The sequence below is a fragment of the Xyrauchen texanus genome, chromosome 2 (genome assembly GCF_025860055.1).
Source record: "Xyrauchen texanus isolate HMW12.3.18 chromosome 2, RBS_HiC_50CHRs, whole genome shotgun sequence".
Taxonomy (NCBI): Eukaryota; Metazoa; Chordata; class Actinopteri; order Cypriniformes; family Catostomidae; genus Xyrauchen; species Xyrauchen texanus.
The window spans coordinates 45278916-45301699 of record NC_068277.1 but is presented as its reverse complement, the minus strand read 5'-3'; the positions used below and the strand labels follow the sequence as shown (position 1 = coordinate 45301699).

The 22784-nt window shown below is 38.9% G+C and overlaps 1 protein-coding gene across 6 annotated transcripts in view; it reads right to left on the bottom strand.

The window, feature by feature from the left end:
• znf536 (zinc finger protein 536) overlaps positions 1-22784 on the bottom strand; it is a 234663-nt gene that overhangs the window by 152707 nt on the left and 59172 nt on the right. For 5 of the 6 annotated variants that reach the window (XM_052153944.1, XM_052153982.1, XM_052153953.1 and 2 more), the window contains one exon: positions 3207-3321. The gene's annotated coding sequence lies outside the window, so the exon portion shown is untranslated. Of the gene's footprint in view, positions 1-3206; positions 3322-8129; positions 8149-22784 lie in introns of those variants that run through there. The other variant, XM_052153974.1, reaches the window with a different exon arrangement.

Here is a 22784-nt window from a genome sequence, read left to right as displayed (position 1 = left end):
AACAAGGCAAGCAAAATTAGAACTATTGCAAAACATTTTTCTGTAGTTACTGTGTAAATATACCATTGTTCCGTGTTGTTACAGTGTAAGTCCAACTTGTTACCCTCATTTTCCATGTAGTTATAGGTTAAGTGCAACATTTGTGGGCTGTAAATTGAAGTAGGCCCTGTTAACCCTTTATTCCCCAAACATTACATATTGTTCCCTTATACCTGCAAGTATGTACTGTGTAGTTACACTATTAATATCAAAAAGGTTCGCTGTAAATTCTGTGTACTTACACTGTAATTTGTGGGCTGTAATCTAAAGTGTTACCTAAGATTCTATATAATCAAACATATGATGTGGTTTTTAGATGTTAATAATGATTGATTATGATAGATAAGATGTGATCACAAACATGCATGTCGGCTATGTGTGGCACCATATTGTTTACGTCCAATGCAGCATGGGATTCTGATTTCATTATAGCATAGAAGCATATAATGTTTTAAAGCTAAGCCCTTATACTTTCCCAGCACTGGATGTGGTTTGAATGTGTGACGGACAGAATGGGAGATGGCTTGAGCGGACTGACTAGTTTGTATATTCTATGTTTGACGTCAGAAAATATAGCCTCATCGCTGCATCAAAACAGAGCGCTCCGAAGGTAACTTTTATTTTGTGATTGTTTTAAGGTTTGTAACATATAAAATAAATATATTGTGATGTTCAAAAAAAGTTTTTGGAGAAGCTGATTAATTATGACATCCTTTTGCTGGTAAACATTAGCACGAATGCAGATCGAACCGGTTTGATTGTACCCCTTTGAGCGGAGCCTAGTGCAATCACACCAGTTTGATCGCACATGCAAAAGGGTTAATAAACACTTTTATTCAATCAACCATTAAACAAACACTAATCTGTTCAAAAAGTAATATGAATACTGCGGAAGACCTAAGTGACTATGGTGGTTACGGCCCTGCCAGATACAGCAATGAAACAACTACAAATACTGAGCACATCAAACATGACTGCTTTAATTCAAATCTGTAATGACTGACAATGATAACACAAGGCTGACAAACACTCAGATGAAACATCGAGGACTTTGGGTAGACAGTTCCCTCTGATAGTTAGTGGTTGTACAATGTGCTGTTATTATATGGAAGTTTGCATCACCCTATGTGGCGTAGAGAGTCTCTAGAGACAATGTTTTTGTTTGTTCCCACCACCTTGTCAAGAGAGACTGCTAACTTCAGCTATGCAAATACTTCACCAGCAGGAAAAATAACAAATGAAGTGTGTCATTGGGAAAGTCTCTCTATTTCTTTAAATGAGGGCAACACTTTCATTTTTCTTTGTAGTGAGAGATATCTATGGAAATTAGCCCTGCCTTGAGATATATTTTTGTTATCCTGTAATAGCTTTAACTGTTAAATAAAAGCTCTGTTTCCATCAGAGATAGAAACACAGAGTAGATTCAGAGACGTGTCAGCCATCTCTGTTTTTTAAGTATGATGTGAGGGAGCTGTGACTGGAGGGATGTGGTGTTAAACATTCTTTTGCTAAATATTACCTCAGGGAGTAACCGTGTATGTATATATATATATAAACACCTGAATTGTCTTACAAAAATCCAGGCAAGGGTGAGAGAAGGAGCGACACAAAACTGCTTTGCCATTTAGAGAAAGAACAGTTAAGTAAAGAGGAGAGAGAGAGATTGTGAGATTGATAAAGTTACAATGAGGAGAGAGAAAGAGAGAGAGGGTCCATGCAGTCCTATCATCTCTTCTCCTCTCAGGACATGTCTTAGATTTCAGTGTGATTAGATAGTCAGGGATAGAGAGATGTTCTGAGGGAGTATTAGTAATTAATCACTACTGAAGCTGGGATTTCCACTCTCACTGTCTCATCTACACACACACACACACACACACACACACACACACACACACAGTTCCATTAACCATTCAACAAAACACAAAGAGAAGGGTAAAACACCAGAAAACAAAATAAAGAAATAATACCAAAACAAAGCAACAAAAAAGCATTAAGCCAAGGCTTAAAAGGCAAACGGTTCCCTTTGTGCTAGGTGCTAATTATTACCATTTCCATAACAGACTCTAGTCTCCTCCATAGACAATGTCTTAACACCTATCATTAATGAATGAAAGAGTGACCGTAAAAAAAAAAACAATGCTGCTCTTAACAACCCTTTACAATCTTTTTTCTTTTTCTTTTTTCTGTATTTTCTGTACTATGAATAAATTCAGTCTGTCCCGGACATGAAAATGTCAAAAACCTAAAATACACCTAGGCTAAATAGAATATTAATGTTTAATGCTCCTTCATCCTATGCTGCTATTCTCATATCTAGTATGTCTGCCAACAGCTGTTGCAGGCTCTCTCATAGGGGGATTTATAATCTATCTAAAAGTGTGCTGGAGCATTGTTCAAGAGAGGAGAGGAGGAGAAGACTTTTTATTCATGGGCTGCTTTTTTTGACCCTAAAAGATGTGAAAATTGTAAATCATCATTGCCTCTTCTACTTCTTGATTTTGATTTCACTGTTCACACAACCTTGCATTTGTTAATGATCCAAACAAATAAAGTGCAATAAAATGCATGAAGATTTTAATATGCAGTTTGTTTTGCATGTGTTGATATATATATATATATATATATATAAAAGAAAATTCACAATTGCCACAAATCAAACATGTCACTGAGGGTGCTTTCACACTGGCTGTTTAGTTCAAAACTGCCAGTCATGAAAAATATGAAAGTAAAATATGGTAATGTGAAAGTTGGAACTTCCGCACTCGGAACAGGACCATAGCAAACGTGCCCAGTGTGAAAGCCCCCTGAAAAGGCTTGAACTAGAAAGAAAAGTGAATTGGAGAAGCAATTGAACTAAATTGGGCTTTTATATATCATTTAAGTGTTCATAATAAAGACATATCGAAGGAGAAGATTGTTTGGCACAAAACGTGCTATTTCAAAAGGTCTGTCTGTTAGGTATAAGTCTTTGGAATCAATTAATTTCATCATGACACTGATGATTTGAGACCAGCGGGTAAGTGAGCGGGTTTCATGTCTCAGTGGGATCAGTGAGCTGGTGAGCTTGCTCATGTGTTTGTGCATGCATGTTTCACATATCAAACTGTACTTTTAGAGGATTTATTTAGCCTGATTTTGGAGGAGTGAGGTGAACGCTTGCTTACCTGATCACTCTAACTGCATACTGGTCCGGGGCCCGTCAGGTTGAAGATACCGTGACTCACCCCGCCACTGAGTCTGTACAGAAACAAGCGATGACAGCGGTGATGAGTCTTTACTCTGTCAGCGAGAGAGAGAGAGAGAGAGAGAGAGAGAGAGAGAGAGAGAGAGAGAGAGAGGATGTCAGGCCAAATGTAACAAATTCACTGAATCACAGCAGTGGCGCAGAGGTCAAGGAAAAGCAGCTGAAAAAGGTTAAAGATGAAATCAAAGCTGAAAATCTATCCCTGTGAGGCAAGGCCACCGTTGACGCGCTCAGCAGACAAGAAGCTAAATACTGCATGCCACTCTGGGATCTTTCATTTTCAGCCGATCAATAAGGACTTATATTTATCAGGATTCCAAGCAGCTGCCACATCTGACAACCTCCACTTCATTTTCGCACTCCGCCCTCCCTCTCTCTCTCTCTCTATCCATCCATCCTTTGGCCTGTCTTCCGTGGCCTCGTGCTAAATCGGGACCTATCGACCATAAAAGTGAACGGGGGGCCTTCGTTGTGGTTTTATCCCTCACGAACAGCAATGCTCTCACCACGTCCCCCTACTAATATTGGGTTAAGAAGCATGCGTTTTGTCATTAGCCTGTTGGCTCAGGCCCATCTCCCTGCTCTCTTTGTTCCATGCCACACTATTGAAGCCTGCCAAGAAAATGGCGCTGTAAAACATGTACACTTTGCCTCTTCATTTCCCCGAGCGTGTTTGCGCACACAATTTTAATACACCAACATATTTAGGGAGGAAAGTAGGAGAAAAGTAAGTCTCCAATTAAAATCATTCAGAGAAGCAGAAGATTTTCTGAGAGGGCGGAGAAGGCCGAGTTAAAATAGCTCAATCTCTAATCATCTGTACGACAATATTTGCTGTGAGGCATTCTAAATAGATTATCGCTGGTCCATCTGCCTCATCACTGATTTATAAGGCGTTAAGCTGCTTTCCAAAGGCAAGGACTTCCTTTGCAGCTACAGTAGAAGGATTCTTGTTCAAATCAGGGCCAATGGCAGCTGAACAAGCCTGCCGCTCGGCTCCAGTATAGGAGTTTCTTGCTTTCAGCGAGGAAATAAAAATAGGACGGCACTATCCGGTTTGGAGTTGCCACATGTAGCAGTTTGAATCCAAAAATGTTGTATCTCTTGATTTTTTTATCTTATTTTTTTCAAAGAGACAGAGAGGAGGGAGGAAGTGAAACACACACACACACACACACACAAACATACACACACAAAACAAGGGACATCATTAACATATGAATACTGTATGCAAATGGTTAGAAGAGAGCAGATGTTGGTGCATTTAATTGACCTATATGTGAATTGCATCCAAACATACTACACAGAGTATGCTGAGTGTTCACTGAGCATGCAGTAACACTGGATGCCCGGCACCCGCTTCCTTACACAACACAAACAAGAAAGATACACAGAGGAAATGAGAGAGAGGAGGGGGTGTGCTTGAGAGATGGAGAGAGAGAGAGAGAGAGAGAGAGAGAGAGAGAGAGAGGAATGAGATATAGAAATGTGTAAAGTGAGGCACAGACAGATGAAGACAAAGAAACTCAGGCATTACAGAGGAGAACCTTGTCAATAGACAGTGGGGCAACAGAGATGCCTAAATATTTACAGTATATATATATATATATATTGTCTTGAGGTCAATATTAGGTCAGAAATGAAACCGCTTTCTCTAGAAACTCATCAGTCAATCATTGTTTTGAAGAATGAAGGCTATACAATGCTTGAAATTGTATATTTCATACAAAGGTGTAAAATACAGTCTTCAAAGGCAAAGGACAACTGGCTCTAACAAGGACAGAAAGAGATGTAGAAGGCCAGATGTACAACTAACAAGAGGATAACTACATCAGAGTATCTAGTTTGAGAAATAGATGCCTCACATGTCCTCAGCTGACAGCTTCATTGAATTCTACCCGCTCAACACCAATTTCATGTACAACAGTAAAGAGAAGACTCAGGGGTGCAGGCCTTATGGGAACAATTGCAAAGAAAAAGCCACATTTGAAACAGAAAACAAAAAGAAAAGGTTATAGAGGGCAAAGAAACACAGACATTGGACAACAGATAATTGGAAAAGAGTGTTATGGATCTAAACCCCATTGAGCTTTTGTGGGATCAGCTAGACTGTAAGGTGCGTGAGAAGTGCCAGACAAGACTACAGGAAGTGTGGGGTGAAATGTCACCTTAGTATCTGAACAAACGGACAGCTAGAATGCCAAGGATCTGCAAAGCTGTCATTGCTGCACGTGGAGGATTTTTTGATGACAACTTCTTAATTAAAGTTTTGCTATTTTTACTCCATATCTACTAGCTTCATCAATAAGTTAGTGCACTTCTAAACATTGACAAAAGTCGTTTTCAGAAGATATAAGCATTTAAAATCTGTAGTCTCTCCCTTCCGGTTAAGAATATCCATGAAGTAACAGAGGTTGAGAAACCTTTTCCAATTAAATGTTTTCTAAAATGAGAACACACCCTCCCCTTATGTTCAGTGCATCTGGCTGTGTTCTAACTGTCAATGATCATGCCTTTGGAGGGCACGTCCATACCTTTGGGTCATTACAAACAGAATTTCCAAAAATATTTGCTTAAAAAGTGAGTTCTAACTGATCTTTATCACCTTCCACACATCTGAGGCTCTCACAGTGGAGAGTATCTGTCTTTAAAGAGAAATAACCTGTTTCAGTAATTTTTTCCCAGCTGCCGCCATATTTGTGACCATCAGCTTGAGGAAACAATGGTGGTGAATGGGAAAAACACCCGTAGAACGATAGCAAGAAAAACCTAAAAATATAAATGCTTTTGATCCATGCCAAGCACCAGGAAAGGTGCATACAGGTCTAAAGACAGCACAGATCCTGCCAAAATTGACTTTCACGGACATTTAAATATATTTTATCCACGCTTTACCACCATAAGTGAAAAAAGTCTGTGCTTCATGATCTCATGATGTGTTGTTTATTGACTAGCATTAATATATACATATTAGATATATACTATATATTAACATTATAGTGCTTTTTTATTTATTACAATGAGTTGCAATTTTTATGACACACTGGGTGTTATGAATAACATCCTATGTGCATTTCCAGTTTAATTGTATCTGAATCAATGATATTGCAAATAAAACTGACACATGTAAAGATAACTGACATGTCTGAATAAATGAGCAATGACCCACAAGTGTTTTTATCCCTGCTCACCCCCTTCATCATTGCTTGACTTAATAAGATAAAAAAATAAGCTGTGTCACTTAAAAGATAAAATCTTATTGAAAGAAAAATAAAATTTTTGGCTATGGTAAGTAAACCAGTATCACCTTTTCATGATATATAAATAGAAAAAATAAATAAAAAATAGCCAGATTTTGAAGCATCCCACAGCGCGCAGCGCGATGAAGAAATATGGAATTTTAGTCACAAATATGGCGGCGTGGTGATACAGTGACATCACATGAAACAGGTCAATAAGGCATAGGGCTGATCACTTTTAAATGGAATGCTGGTGTACAGCTTGAGAAAGTGCTCTTTATTATTTATGCTTAGTGTATTGTAATTCAAAACATATTACATATTAATCTCTTATTTTTTATTCATCTGCATTGCACAATGGGTCCAGCCTGGGTAAGCAAAGACCGTGATGTGCTGTGTGCATTTGTGGGCTGGTTATTGATTAATGCTGTCAGTTCGATAATCGTACGGTTCTCAAGTCTTTGAAAAAGCTGGTATTTGCTAGAGATCGCTTCTCAAGTTACACTAGTATGTGGTTTTGACATGAGCAGAATGGTGGAAAGGAGTTTGTGTGGTTGTAAACTAAAGCCTGTTGGCTATTTTAAAAATGGGTTGAGTCTTTTGACATTTCAGGCCCCCACTTCCTGGTTCAGTAGGTAATACATCAAAACATCAAATCGAATTGCGCTTGTCAAGGCACTTCTTGGGGACTTTATGTATCGGTAGGTATCCCAAAATGTTTTTATGAAGAAACCACTCCAGACATATCACTCAATGAGTGAGCTGTCCAAATGATTCATAGTGAATCGCAAACTGATTCAGAATCATTTATTAACCTGTTTGACCAATTCATTGAAAATAACTGACTCAAAAGATTGCTTCATTCACGAATTGAACATTTCTATCTCTGATTCTAAGCAGCCGACAGAAAATACCAGAGAGCAGAAATGTAGCCAGGGATAATGTAACATTCTAGCGATTGTAAATGCTGACTTATTGCCATATTTATAAATAATGCGTATGATCATGTCATCAAATACTCCTCTTTAGTATAAGCGTATATGTTAAAACTCAACAAGGGAATCATGTCATATCAGCAAGCAGAGCATAAACAAAAAAATACTGAGTGCACCTTTAACACTCAAATTACATTATTGTCTTTGTCTTTCTTTAAGATTTAACAAGATATAGGAAGAGGTGCCTTTTTGTGGGGGGGTGGGCAAGGGGGGTTGTTCATAGCTCTTCTGTTGCTATAGTTTTGCATGGGTGAACTATAATAACCACAAATGCTAATTTAATCTGGGCTTTGCCCTTTCTTTCCCCTTTCTCCCTCTTGCTTGGGAATGTCATTAAATTGTATTAAACAGCCATTTGTCCAGAGGGCAAGGACCACCCGATATATAATAATACATGAATGACCTGGTGCTACAGCCACTGAGCTGAGACACTCTTTAAGGCCGTGGGCTAAGCAGCACACACATAAAGCACGCTAGTCTGTGTATGCAAGAGTGCATATGGGAGTATGCATGTGCAAGTGTGAATGAGAGAAAGAGAGAGAGAGAGAGAGAAAGAGAGAGAGAGAGGAGGCTGGCTAACAAGTGTGACACATACTAATAGAAACATACCTAATAAATTACAAGCTTTCAGGGTCTGGCAAGCTGACATTTTCTCTGTGAGCGGGACAATTTCATATCTGCGGAGCAGAGAACAAAATTGCATCACATGGAGATGCTGGCAGATTAGCATAAAAATTAACACTTTCATTTCAGCTTATTGTCAAGTCTTCTCCTGCTCTTTCTGAAACACCAACAATTAATTCCTTTTAGAAATCTGATTAGCTTCCATGATGCTTATTATCCTAGTCATGTTCCTGCACCGCCATCCAAGAGTCCTGGACTATTTGTTTAAATAGAATTAAGAGGCTGATAAATCCATAGGTATCTCTTAGACGCACATATACTTTTCACTTCTCTCCCACTCTTTCCTCTTGTCTGACCCTTCATCAGCAATCGCTCATTTAACATGCTGATTAATATGCCATAAATCGCAGAGGAGTATTTTGCATTTAGATGGTTTATTATTTATATGTGAAGTCACCATGTCCAGCTGACGCAGTTATTTGAACAGAAATGCCATTAACGCCACGAATGAGTCTAACATTAATGTAGCATTAGCAGTAAATATAGGTGGGATCTTATAATATTATATGAATTTGAATTTGAAAATGTAAATATTTGAAAATAAGATACAATCTTTCTTTGGAATTTTTAGAACTTCAAAAATGCAAAAACATAGCTAAATGATACTTCTTGTAATAAATAACATACATAATGTAATTCATAATTAAGTAACATAAAAATTAACTAATAATAATAAAATAATAATAATTATTGTTTAAAAAGTTTACTATTATCATGCTTATTATTATTATTATTATTATTACATTATTTTCCATCAATTAGTATTATTATTATTATTATAAAATATAATGATATTTACACATACTTATACTACTATATATTTTTTAATTTTTACTTTATTATTATTATTATTATTATTAATTGTATTCCATTATTTCCCATCAAATATTATTATTATTATTATATATTACATAATTATATTTACATATAATTATCATTATCATTTTTCAATATAATAATCAATAAATAATAATTATTATTATTATAATTATATATAATTATATAATAATAATAATTATTATTATTATTATTATTTATTGATTATTATAATGAAAAATGTAAGCATCTGTTTTTTTTTTATTTGTTTTTTTTATCCATACTTCCATACTATGTCAATATAGTCCTATTAAAATCTCAACACAAGTATGTAGTGATGAGCAGAGTGCGCGCTGGGTGGCTTTCCAGGTGGAGTGAGAGGGGCTTCATTTTTTATAAACAAATTTCATAGCATCCAGATGTCTTTAAGCACAGTCCATTCGCCATGTGCACACTCCAAGATACACCAAAAAATGTATACAAACATTTATTCATAATGGCATGCCATTGCAGGGGTAAACTAAATCTAATGTTAAGCAAAAACAGTGTAACGTGATTAGCTGTAGCACTCGCTTCTGTGACCGGATTCCTTGTTCTCCAGCCAGGCATATAAGCTGGGAACATGCGTTAGTCGTGTAGCCCACAAAAGCTTGTTGGCTCAAGTTTTGATAAGTGCCAAGACTAGAAAAATTACATCAATCACATGTCATTACCTGACATTTTTGGCTGTCATTAGTAAAGTAGGAAGTGAAAGTGAACAATTGACAATTTAAACTGGATAAACAACAGTCCCTACTATGCAGTAGTGAAGACACAGAAAATAATTAAACCCGTAACCAGTAAATTTCTCTTCTCTCTTTCCCTCTCTCTACCCCTACCTCCTCCCTATCCTCTATTCTTATGGTAACATGGCTAATAGGAAAAGGCCACCCGGCAGTGAACTTACAAATTTAAATCCATGCTCAAGGAAAATAATCAATTTCTCGCCATCCCCCGATGAAACTAAACTTCACTTCAAACTTTATGTGTGGGCTCTCTAGCTCTACCAATACATCTGCTGGCTCCTTAAAGCATATTACTTTTCACATGGTTTAAGAATAATAAACATGCACTTAGCCGGCCTGTTTTCTCATCCTAATGCCACACAATGGTGGGGAAGAATTCAAAAGTCTTTAAGTTTAGAGTAAACACTATGTTCCTTTGTTGATTGTTCAGCTATTTCACTGTTTTCCACTCCATCCATTTCTCTCTCTCTCTCTCTCTCTCTCTCTCTCTCTCTCTCTCTCTCTGCTTGTTGTGCTTTGACTCTAAACACTACACCCTTCCCTCGCATCTGAGCAACACACCTCACTGCCATTTAATAGCTGAAATCCCGTAATATGAAGAGTCATATTTTAAACTGGTGGTTTATTTTTATGAGCGGGTGTAATTAACGCAGCATGTCCTATCTCTTAGTCATCGATGCCAAGGTCATTTAAACCACCTTATTTTGAAATGTTTGCATTCTCAGCATTCGCCAGGCCACACACAGATTATTATTTCATACTTCTCAGCGACCTTCTGAAACATTTACGCTTTCCATTGGTTATTGTTTTTGATTACGACTCTTTGGATGAATCACTCAGGGGGAAGCTGACTAGAAAACATGTTTACACAGGGCCAAGTGTGAACCTGAAAGCCTTGCTTAGGCCAAATGAACACTCACCACCTGATTTATGAAGTGAAGATTAAACTATTTATGTCCAAGCGGACAGAGTTGTTTAATTTCTCTGCTGGAGGCTTTCATGTTTTTATCACTCTCTTTCTTTCTTTTTTGGGTTGCTGGAATGCACAAGTTTGTAGATCTTTTGTATTTACTGCAATGGAACAAATGAACAAGGATGAGTGACAATATGTGTGAAATGTGCTTAGGGTGCATAGCAATCGATGTAACAATAGTATAATGTCATTTAGACTTTTTTAGGCAATTTCAGGCAATATTCATCATATTTTAAGTTGAATTGTAGTCGATCAAAATAAAAGAGCTAGCGCTTACTTACCTGCGTCTATAGCAAACCAGCTATGCCTAGTGACAAACATTACGCCACATAATTATTATGCAAGCTTATGTGGTTTATAATGTGCAATTTATGTTGAAAAAAATAAATCCTTAAATGTTGAATGTGGCTCGCATTCATGCAGCAGTTTGGGTGTCTCATTAAATCTCTTACAACCACTATATTGTTAAGGGTAGAAATGAATTATGGCTTTGAAGACACAACAGTGAGCCAGATCAGATGGGAGAGCAGGTGTCTTTTAACAATGCCTGCTCTGAATGATGTGCCCTTTGCCACTGCAAACATTTTAAGACTGTCATTGTTACACAGGTGCTTTCTCAGAGCACAAGAGACAACTGAGCTCCCAAGACACGTGCCACCCCAACCACACCGTTCACACTGAATAAACCTCATGCTCAAGCCTCCAGGGTGATGAGGTGGGAAGGCTGAGATAGATGCGACAATCTGTGAGCTAACCACACTTCGACATATGGCAAAGGTCCACAAGCCTCCCTTAATCTGTCTATCAAAGTGGCTAGTCTGTTTCCCCACTGAAATGTGAGAGCTGTTCATGTTCCAGCAGCCAGACAAGACTCATGCTAGCGTACACTACAAGCCTAGTATAATGTCATATATTGTTTTACTATTTAGTTATTCCAAATATTCTCCCTTCCCCATGAGTTAAGAATTTGCCAGAGGGAATTACCACAAGAGAAGCTCTGGCAACCCCAGCTCATAACCTCAGAGCGTAATATCGTCCCACCCATTTGGTGGATCTACAGGCTGTGCAGTGGTGTGCAGATGGGGCTTTGGAGAATAAAGCCTGTCATCTTTTGATTGAGAAAAGGAAATTATTTCACTTTAAAGACATTCCTCACCACCATTGCAACTACAGTAGCGACCCAGTTGTTATCTGCTACTTACGTTTCCTCTTCATGCTGCAATTCTTTCCTCTTTGCTATATATTCTTAAACTGGATGATTGTTACCTATCCACCTACACTAACTGAGCAAATTATTAGGAAAACTATGCTCCAAATAAAGTGACTGACATTGTGGTCTTCAGATGTTGTACCCTATCCACCACAAGGTTCGATGTGTTGTGCATTCTGAGATGATATTCTGATCACTACAACTGTACAGAGTTATCATAGCATTTCTGTCAGCTTGAACCAGTCTGGCCATCCTCTGGTGACAGTCTCTCATCAAAAAGATGTTTCCATCCACAGAACTGCCACTTTTTTGTTTTGTTTTTGTTTTACGGCACCATTCTGAGTAAACTTTAGAGACTGTTGTGTGTGAAAATCCCAGTAGATCAACAGTTACAGAAATACTCAAACCAGCCCACTTTGCACTAACAATCATGCCACTGTCAAAATCACTGAGATCACATTTTTACCCAATCTGATGGTTGATGTGAACATTAACTGAAGATTGTATGCACTGCACTGCTGCCACATGATTGGCTGATTAGGTAATCACATGAATAAGTAGGTGTAAAAGTGTTCCTAATAAAGTGCTCAGAGAATGTAGATTTGTTAGCTGGCAGATAGAAAAAAGAAAGCAAACTTGTGCAATCTTGAATCTAATTTTACATGAAGGAGTGAAATCTATGCCTGTATTTTATTGTCAGGCTCTTGTAACAGCGCACAGCAAATGTGTTCTGGGATCTGACCTTGGGTTAAGTGGGGCACTGTGTCATATCTTCATGACCCCAGGCTTGTTAAAGCAAGAGATAGGGAGTCTGGGAGCATGGGGGGAGGTCTCAGAGATTGAGACACAGACACGGAGCGTCTCCATAAACCCGCAGAGACAGACCGATACCGTCTCGCCCGTCACATTAAAATGTCTCTCAGCAACACATCTACACATGAACAACAAATCATGCCTGGCCAGCACTGGTGCTGTCGGGGAACTGTAAATGTTTCAGGAGACACAGATAAAAACTCAGTAACCCCTTGCTAGGGCCCCTCTGCGAGTCCGGTTGTGCTTTGAGACTCAAGATTTCTCTGACTGCATACTTAAGTGCTAGCCAAGCATCTACTGTCCATGTGATCTAGTACCTTTCCATAACATCTATATCATATTAGGATTCTGTCACAGATATCAGTGGATTGGATTACATAAAATATTATCGAAATATTAATGTCATTTTCTTCATTATGATTCAATAAATGCAATTTCTGGAGAAAAAGAAAAAAACTAAGTCGGTCATTGCTGGTTTTAGAGCGATTTTGGGCATTTTCTAGCTGGTCAGGGAGGGAAACCAGCTGGCTGGTGAGACAAACCAGCTGAAAGCCATCTTGGACAGCACTGAAGAGCAGCTAAACTAGCTGTGGATTGTTTAAGATTGTTTTCCCCCCAGCAGGGTTTTTTTTTCTTCCATTTTTGCCACTTTTATTCATACAGACACTTAAGAGCAAGAAAAAAATGATCAGGGACAAACTCTGAAAATGCTGCGAGCCTGATTCAAAGTTGTACCGCCCAAATGAGCACCAAAGCTTTATGAACATATGCTAAACACAGGGCCATGGCTCTGACAGAATTATTTTTCCCATTTGTTACCCAGTTTCCTCTTGCTCTTCCTCTGTTTCCTGAGGGATAAAGCTGGGTGTCAGAGCAAAGATGAGACCACGTGGCCTCAACCAGCATGGTGGACCCTTACATCATTCCAGGAGAAACAGATTGAAGTGCTTTCCTGCCTGCTGCCGACAAGGCACCACACACCAGGACAACATACTGAAACCAGAACCACCTCAACAATTCATTGTCTAAGAGAAAACTCACTGGTGTTGAGTTCACACATTGATTGCTGCTTGTTTACAAACAAATAGTAAATGGTTAGTGGTTAATATGTATGTAACAATGCATAACATTAGAAAGGGAGAGTCTACTTTGTTATTCAGCATAATCTCTTAATAGTCTAGGCATTATCAGTGATTAAACTGAAATACAGGACTACTGTATGCCTGTGAATCTCTGAGACACTAATGCATAGCATGTGTGAGCCTGGGCTTTGAGTCACTGATGACTCACTTGTCTGCCCTATCGACTGCACCTGTACCCGGCATACTATCTCCGTATTATTCAAACATTCTCCATATTTAATCACTAGCCTGGACCCCACCCTACTACTGGACCACCACACATACACTCCCAAACAAACTATCCAAAACAGCAGGGTTTCATTCACACTCTCCCTTGTATAAACACATACAGGTGTACACTTGTGTGAAACACTCCCTCAAACACTATTTTCTCATCTTTCTTCTATTGAGCGTCCAGAAGCACACACACCGACACCAGTTTATATCTGACAGCAGGCAATCTAAGAATCATATAACATGCCACACACACATGAATCTAATTAAACATTATCGCACTTCCTGTGACAAAACATTCATTAAAACTGCACATGCACACACACAATCACGCTCGCCAATACACACACACACACAAATGAGTACACACTTCACAAGCGCACCCAACCCACGACAGTTCTGTTTGACCTTGTGCTGCCATATTCATTACATCATTAAGTTACCTCTTCATTAACTTTTCATTATTTATGGGGGCTTTTGGGGAGGGGGACCTTTATCAAATACTATCTTTTGTTGAGCTCACAATGTGGAGGCAGACCCCCTCGAGAAATCGTCTGCCATGCCTCACTGCCAACAGGAGTATCAGCCTTGAACTCTCTCATTGCAGAGCTTAAAGCCAACTCCTCAGACCAGGGACAAACACAAACACACAACAGAGACTGAAACCGACAAAAATAAGTATTTCCTTTGAAGCAGAGGTTTTCAAAGTCTTGAACAGTAACACCCCCACCCCAGCCTTTTTTTATATACATACAATAATGTTGTAAAGGCCTATACAATGACAAGGAAATAATAAATAAAATAGCCTTTGCTGAATGTAAAAAAAAATCTATTTTCTACTAAAAACAGCTGCACATTCTGGCCACTTATTTTTAGATTATTTAAAGTTAAATCAGATATTGTCCTCTTCTGTTATATTATCAAAATTCACCATATTTCAGGCGTTGGAGCAATTCACCAATAATGATCAATAACCTTAAATTCAGTCTGACAGACTCATTCGGCAGTGCATCATACTCTGGGGCATAATGAACAGCTAAAAATATTTATATGAATAATACAAAGCTTTATTTTGCATTAACTGTTTTTTAGCCTGTATTTGTGATAAAATTGCATCACCTAGGCCAGTCTCCATTTCTATGTGAAACTTCACTTGTCACAAACACATGAAGACAAATCGACCCGACATCATGTTGAACTTGTAATAATGAATATGTTGCCATTTTTATCAACATATTTTTGGATCTTCTCCTTTATTGGTCTTGGATAAACATTTTCCACTGAGGTGAAAGTCGTAAGAAGACGTGAGCCCCAACAGATGTTCTTAGTTGATGGTTTATATGTCATTTGATTTCCTCACATCTCTTGGGTCATCAGCGAGCATCAGAATATCATTCTTACAATATGAATTTAACCATGTATTATTCTGCAGTTCCTAAAAAAGTTACCGGCTAAATGGGGAGTTGATTCCTCAAACTCAGGTATTGTTTCTCCCTCAATATACTACATCTACAGAGGCAGAATATGTGTACAAATGAACAGATGCAGAGCTGTATGGCATTATAGTAGATTTGCGAGTGAACAGGACACATTTTAAGCACACACGCACTCTCTGAGTGAGAGCAGCACTGCCCTACAAAGCAAAAAGGCAGTAACTACGCAGAGTGCAGAACTGAGAAAAATGACTTTAAGGTTATCCTGTCATCCAGCCTAAGTAGTTGTAGGTAGATTATTGGACATGTGGCTGTTTTGTTACTTTATATTAGCTTATTCTTTGTACATATCAATCCTCATATTTAATTTGATATTTTACCCCTATTTTGCAGTTACTGTATTCTTGCTTTGTATTACTTACCAAAAACGTGGCACCATACCAAGGAAAAATGCGGTAACTACAGATTCGCCAAAAACTATTTTGCCACAACTTGGGCTCTGGGTGTGTTAGATACACTGTATTTGAAATAATTGGAACCATTTGTTTTCCTGAACATGGATATACCAAACCCAAACTAATTTGACCATTTTAGGTCAATATTTTCCACCCAGAAGCTGTTCTGATGCTGAAACGGCTGCTTAAAGTCTCACATTGCTAAGCTGTGTCAAGGCCCAAATTGGGAAAATTTATTTTGAATAGGACCACATGCTTTTCTAGTTATTGAATATTTTTCCACTGCTGGTTGGATTATAACTTTGTGACATGAACAACAAAATGATGACATGGCATCGGCGATGATGTGAAGTTACAGAGGATAAAGTTACAGCTAGGAGCAGGGAGGATCAGGGGCAAAGCTATTTAAAACATCGCCTGTCAATTAGCATAATGCTATCTGAATGGACCTCTGAGAGGAAGTCCCGCCCTGGTGGCTGACAGGTGTTTATATTGTGATAGCCTGGCCTCTAAATGTTTAATCTGTCACTGTTACTTACCATTCTCCGGGTATTTTCTTTTCAATGCCATTTCGACCATCTTCTTTCCCCGGCTTTGTGCCATCTCAAACAAAATTTGTGTGAAGTTAGAAGTGTGAAATCGCAAATGTTAAAACCGTCCCGTGAGGATGCCGCGAAGTCAGCTGTGTGTGTTCACCATGGAAACAGTAACTTCACTGCGCAGCAACACGGTTATTTTTTGTTAGGTAAAACATAACAAGAATACAGTAATGGATGTTACTGTACTCTTGCTTTGTTTCACTAGGGCTTTTTGCAGTTACTGTACAAACGACTACCATTTTTCTCCAAAACGACACACATTTGAGATAAGATGTTTTGTCACATAACAAAGGATGCCTTGAATGTCATGAAAATGATAATAACTCATTTTTGACCAAAAATGCAGTTACTGCCTTTTTGTTTTGTAGGGCAGAGCACTCATCCAGTTTTGTGCAAGAGTGAAAGATATCCGTGTGCGAGCGTAGAGATTTCACACTCTCAACCAGTCCATTGATGCGCTTTCGCATGACATGCATGTGCTCTCGACGTTTTACAGTATCATAACGCCATAGATCTATGGTCTATTAAGAGGGAATATGGTCTATAAAGCTATTAATTTTCATTTACATTCACAATACATTTTATTGTATTTATTTACATGGTAAATTTATCATCATACTCCTCGCCTTCCCTGACATGTTCTGACATGTTCTCCCCAGTTTGAAAACCATGGCTACATAGATATAGTTTACCCAAAAATGTAAACTCTCATTTACCCACACTTGTGTTGTTCGAAACAGGTATAACTTTCTGTCTTTCATGGAGCACAAAAAGGTATGTTGGGGAGTATTTTAGTACCAGGCACTTCTATTGCATCTTTTTCCATACAGTCAAGTATATACTTGTAAGTATACAAGTATATGGTGAACTAGGCTGTAACATCTCCTTTTGTGTTCCACAGAAGAAAAAAAAGTCATATTGGTTTGTATTTTCATATCCCTTTTAAGATTACAGGCATAAACAAATGCAAAATCAAACTGTGTAACTTATTTAATAAGACGCAGGACTCTCGAATTACAGATGGGTTTGGCTTGTTTGTTTTCAAATTACAACAATGTCTCACTTTTGCTTCTGTATTTGTGTTCCATTGTGTTGTCGATGTTTAGGGAAAGAAAAAAAAATCAATAGACAATGCCATTTGAGTCACGCAAACATCGCTGACAACAGATAAACATATTTGTGTTCTCTACCCTTACATGAGCACCATTCTGTTCCCAAGGCGTATTGCGCTAGCTGTCATCAGCAAACCATCGGCCCCTCCACCGCCGCAGATTGCCTTTTATAAAAGTCTGGCTGCCGACCATTTCACATCGTTGGCCAATTATAAATGGCAAATCACAATCAAGCCGATGTTTCCCTTCCCCCTGAAACACTCTACTCTGGCCTGACTCCATGGCTACTCTTGAATAATAAGGTGATAGCCCTTTGTGTGACAGCCTGTGCAGGCGTTGGGTATTTTACACATTCATGTGACGGATCCCGGGCTCAAACGGGCCCGCTCTTTATAAAACATGTCGGCACAGCCAAGTCTCTAGCCTTTTTCTGAACTACGCAAAGCGAGCGGCCATGAGCCATATCCGAATGCTAATAAATGGCTTCCTTCCTCAACCTACCGTTATCGGTCAGTATTAATCAGAGCACACGAGACAGGTGACAGCAATAAATGCTGTGAAAGTCTGCAAAGCCCCCCTAAAAAAGAATAAGAAAGATGATTTCAGATCAATGTTGAAGAGGGATTGGAGACAGTGGAGGAAGCTATTAAAGTGTATTAGGACCGAGCATTAGGCTTGACTGATATGGCCCTCACTGACTTCCAGTAGCACAGTCTTACAGCACAGAGCGGAGTGTGTGTGGTGTTCGCGTGGGTGTGCATGCTGTGAGCTCTCTCTCTCCATCCACACTCCATCCCATGATCATTCACCAATTACGAAGAGTTAATGCATCCAGAGCCTAGAATCCCACCCCAAAAACGAGGGGGGGGAACTCTCTGGAGACCCGCTAATAATATAACTTAAAACATGCTGAGAGAGAGCATTATGCGCAAAATGGAAATCAAAAAAGAAAAACAGTGTAATTTAAACTGGGGCAAGGCTGGAATAGGTTTAACTTACAAATGGTAAATTCTCTATCTTTTTATCTCTCTGTCACTCACTCTCTGAGTAATACTAGCACCATGAAAAATACATTAACCAAAGAGAGGGTCTGAAGGCTGGAATAAGAGTCCAGTTGTTGGTTGTGAGAAAGTGGAGGAGCAAACTGAGATGAAGACTGCTATAAGCATGTGAGAGGGGCTCCAGAAGGCCGCAGTTTGTATACAGTAAGTACCTCACACACAGCCATTAAACACCCAAGCTGGAACACAATGTTGTTTAAAGTCTTGGAAATAAATCTGGGGCAAAAAATGTTAGGGATATCCTATGTTTTTTTCTTTCCTTCCTTTCAGGCGTAAGTCGAGTGTTCTTCTCTGCCTCTGAATAGGCAGACAATTTTAAAACACCTTAAACTCTTGAGTTCTTCCAAACCCGTATGACTTGCTTCCTTCCATGGAAATTAAAAGGGAGATGCAGAATGTTAGGAACTGACTCAGTCTCAATCACCCTGCACTTTCAATGCATCTTCCTTACATACAAAGATGGATGTCACACAACATTCTCCCCAACATCTTTTGAAGAAAGTAAGTCATACAGGTTTGCAATGAGATGACTGTGAGTAAAGGATAACATAACTCGTTTTTGGGTAAAAAACGTTTAAAATGAGAAAATAAAGATTACATCCTCATTTGTTTTTGGTGTTCCTACAATGATATTTCATATACAGTATAATGTAGTATGCATCAAGCTCATTTTAAATGCAAATTTGATTGAGTCTTATAGAATAACAATTACACACAAAACCTGGACATCACTCTGATTGGTTGACTCATTATGCTCATTTGCATAGGACAGGCTCTTTTCTCCCCACCCACAATGCAAAACATAACCCACAACAAAGTTCAAAGAATTACATTGAGAAGGAACTGTATCCAGTGGCACTGAGCTGCTTATTTGTTAATTATGAGTGGTAGGCAAAGTGACATGACACCGTTTATCATATCTGTTCCACTATCAGAAATGAAAAATGCAGAAGCATTTAAGGCCAATAATAATGGATGAAAAAGTGGCACACACACACACACACACACAAAGGCTCTTCTCACTCGGTCTGACTTGATGCCATAAGACTGTGTTTTCCGAGCAGCTGGCTTGCTGAGAAGAGGTGTGCTGATATATTCTAATCAGTTTTTTAGCCTGGCTGATCCAATGGGTTGTGCGCTCATTTGTTGTTTTATCATCAAATTGCTCAGTAGAACAGAATGTTACTGTCCTCCCTCAGAATGCCTGCACCCCTCGCTCTGATTTTTCCTCAGCAGGCTAAATAATTATCTGTTGTTCTCCCTCTCACCGTCATTCTCAGTTTCTATCATTGGTATGAGTTTCTGGCTCCTGATTTTTGAGGGTGCTGTAGCTTTAGGACATTAAACCATGTGTTAAATCCAAATAAGCAGGTGCAAATGACAAGCAGAGAATGCGAAGCGTGTGTGTGCACGCATGTGTGTGTCAACCACAAACCATCCCACGGTACGCCTTCTCTCTACACTTCATCTACAGCATTATAAAGTCACATGAGGATTATTTACCTCCTTCTTCTTTTCCATCTACCTCTCTCCTCACCGTCTTCATGTCTGCAGAGTGCTCAGTCAGATCTTGAGACATAATCCAAGTGAATATTGGAGAGTGGTGGCGGAGTTCAGATTGGATCTGTGTAGCACTGACAGACTACATAATCCGGGAGGGCCTCTGAGTCCCAGTGAAATAGTTGTGTCTGTCTCATAATATTACTGTCATGCTCCTCAGTGTGTCCCTTCCTCCTTTACAAGCAGACGCTTCACACTCCAAGGTTCCACGCAGACAACTAGACTCATGAACTGTGTGTATGTATATATCACGTGTTGGTTAAATGCTTGATTCGGGTGTGTTAAATGCTTGTTTCTGATTGGTTCACGGACGTTTCAAGTAAATGCACGCCTATAAATTAGTTCTAGTTCTTGACCGCATAATGGTTCCATATCGCTTTGCCAAATTATTTAAGTTATTTCAAAGCAACCTACAGGCTACCACCACAAAATAACCAATTAAAACAAAGACACTGGTTAAAGTAAATTGATTAAGAACGTCAAACAATGTCTAAAATATCCTACATTTATTTGAATTTTGGTTAAAAAGAGCCCTCGCTCTCCCTCATCTCAGTCACACTTAAACACGCTCGCACACATACATACGTGCGCGCACACACATAGAGACTCCAGTCGCGACCAACAAATAGAGCCACACCCCCCGACTTGATCAATACAACAGTTTCTATTATCCAAAATAACTTTTAATAAGTGCAACCTTTAATGTTTCAATGTATTTCGCCCTAATCAGCCTCACATACACCGATCAGCCACAACATTAAAACCACCTGCCTAATATTGTGTAGGTCCCCCTCTATCTGAATAATCATAAACTTTGTCAGTTAAAAACCAGTCTGTCCATTCTCTGTTGACTTCTCTCATCAACAAGGCTTTTGCATCCGCAGTTTTTGCACAACCTTGTTACTCCTATGCCAAAAAGCAGCACATCCTCCATTGCTAGTTCTAAAGTGACATTTTCGAACTAACAATGAAGGCTTGAGCTGTATCAAAACTACATACACTTGATCGATACAACAGTTTCTATATTATCTGAAATAATTGTGGGGAAAACGCTCATGCTCCCCTCCCCCTCTCTTAAGGTCTCATACATGTGGACACACATACAGTACATATCCTCATTACACACACACACACACTTACTCGAGAGCAAAAAACAGAGCCATCATGTCAGCGCACACCTGCATCTCAGTGGGGTTGAAAACAGTTGTTAAGGTTTACAACGGAAATATGCCGACACTCCCTGCTGCTGAGAAGTGCTTAAACGTATATCTTGGTGATTTTGAAGCGATGTTACTTCTGACGAGAGCTGCAACAAATAAAGGTAATCCCAGAAGACATCTTTCTCAGTTTCTCTCTTTCAATCCCTCAAAAACAAACTCTCACACAGACTCACACACACACAAACACACTAACTCATTTCTCCAGGAAGTGCTCCAGTAAAGCAGTGCAAGCCTCACAATCCTCCTAAAAGTTGCTAATTCTAAAGTGGCATTTCAAAACTAGCAACGAACGCTCGGAGTGTGTCAAAGCAAGATGCTGAATCTGTAGTGGAAGAAAGTAGTTCCACTCACAAGAGTATTTTAGGGACGAAAACCAGAAAATTTCTTGAGATAAAACCCTGAACGATGTATTATGGTGTGGTAACCTTGGTATAAGTGGAATAATTGACTCCGGCCCATTGAATTATTGAAAAATAATGCACACCCTAGGTGTAACGGTCACTCCGCCCTATATATAGTATAAAGAGAGTGAATTAAAACCCAGAGGAAGATGTTGATGCTCAGAAGTGATTTTTCATTGCTCACGAGACTTTGAAGAGAATCATTGGAGTTCAAATAGAAATCTCTGACATTTGATTGCAGACTTCATTATCTTGGCAAATTAGAGTACATTTTGTGACATTGAGGAGATTTATTCTTAAACTCTAGAGGTAAATCATGAAAGAAAAAACTGAAAAGCGTTTTTGTCTCGCTGTTCTGGGCCAAGGGCTCGAGGCTTGAGACTTTAACTGGGATTGAACTTAGATTAGTTAATGATGAAATAGATAGGTGGAGATGGGGAGGTGGAGGGGTGCCGGAAGGCTCTGCGCCATGTAGAGTTAAGCAGCTGTTTACTCTTGCTCTGGCAATGTAATTTGCAAGATTAAATTAACTTGCTCCTCCCGAACTCTGTTAATGTAACTCCATATAATATAATAGTGTATGTGAGAAACAGGAAGAAATCTCAGCTCTGTAGGTAATTTCAATGAAAGTGAATGGTGACGAGCACTTTCAAGTTACAAAAATCACATAAAGGCAGCATAAAAGCGGTGCAATATTCAAATACAAATTTACTATAAATCTCCCCTTTCACTTTCAGAATGTGAAATAATGTGAATATGAAAGTGAAAGTGGAAATTAGGGATGCAC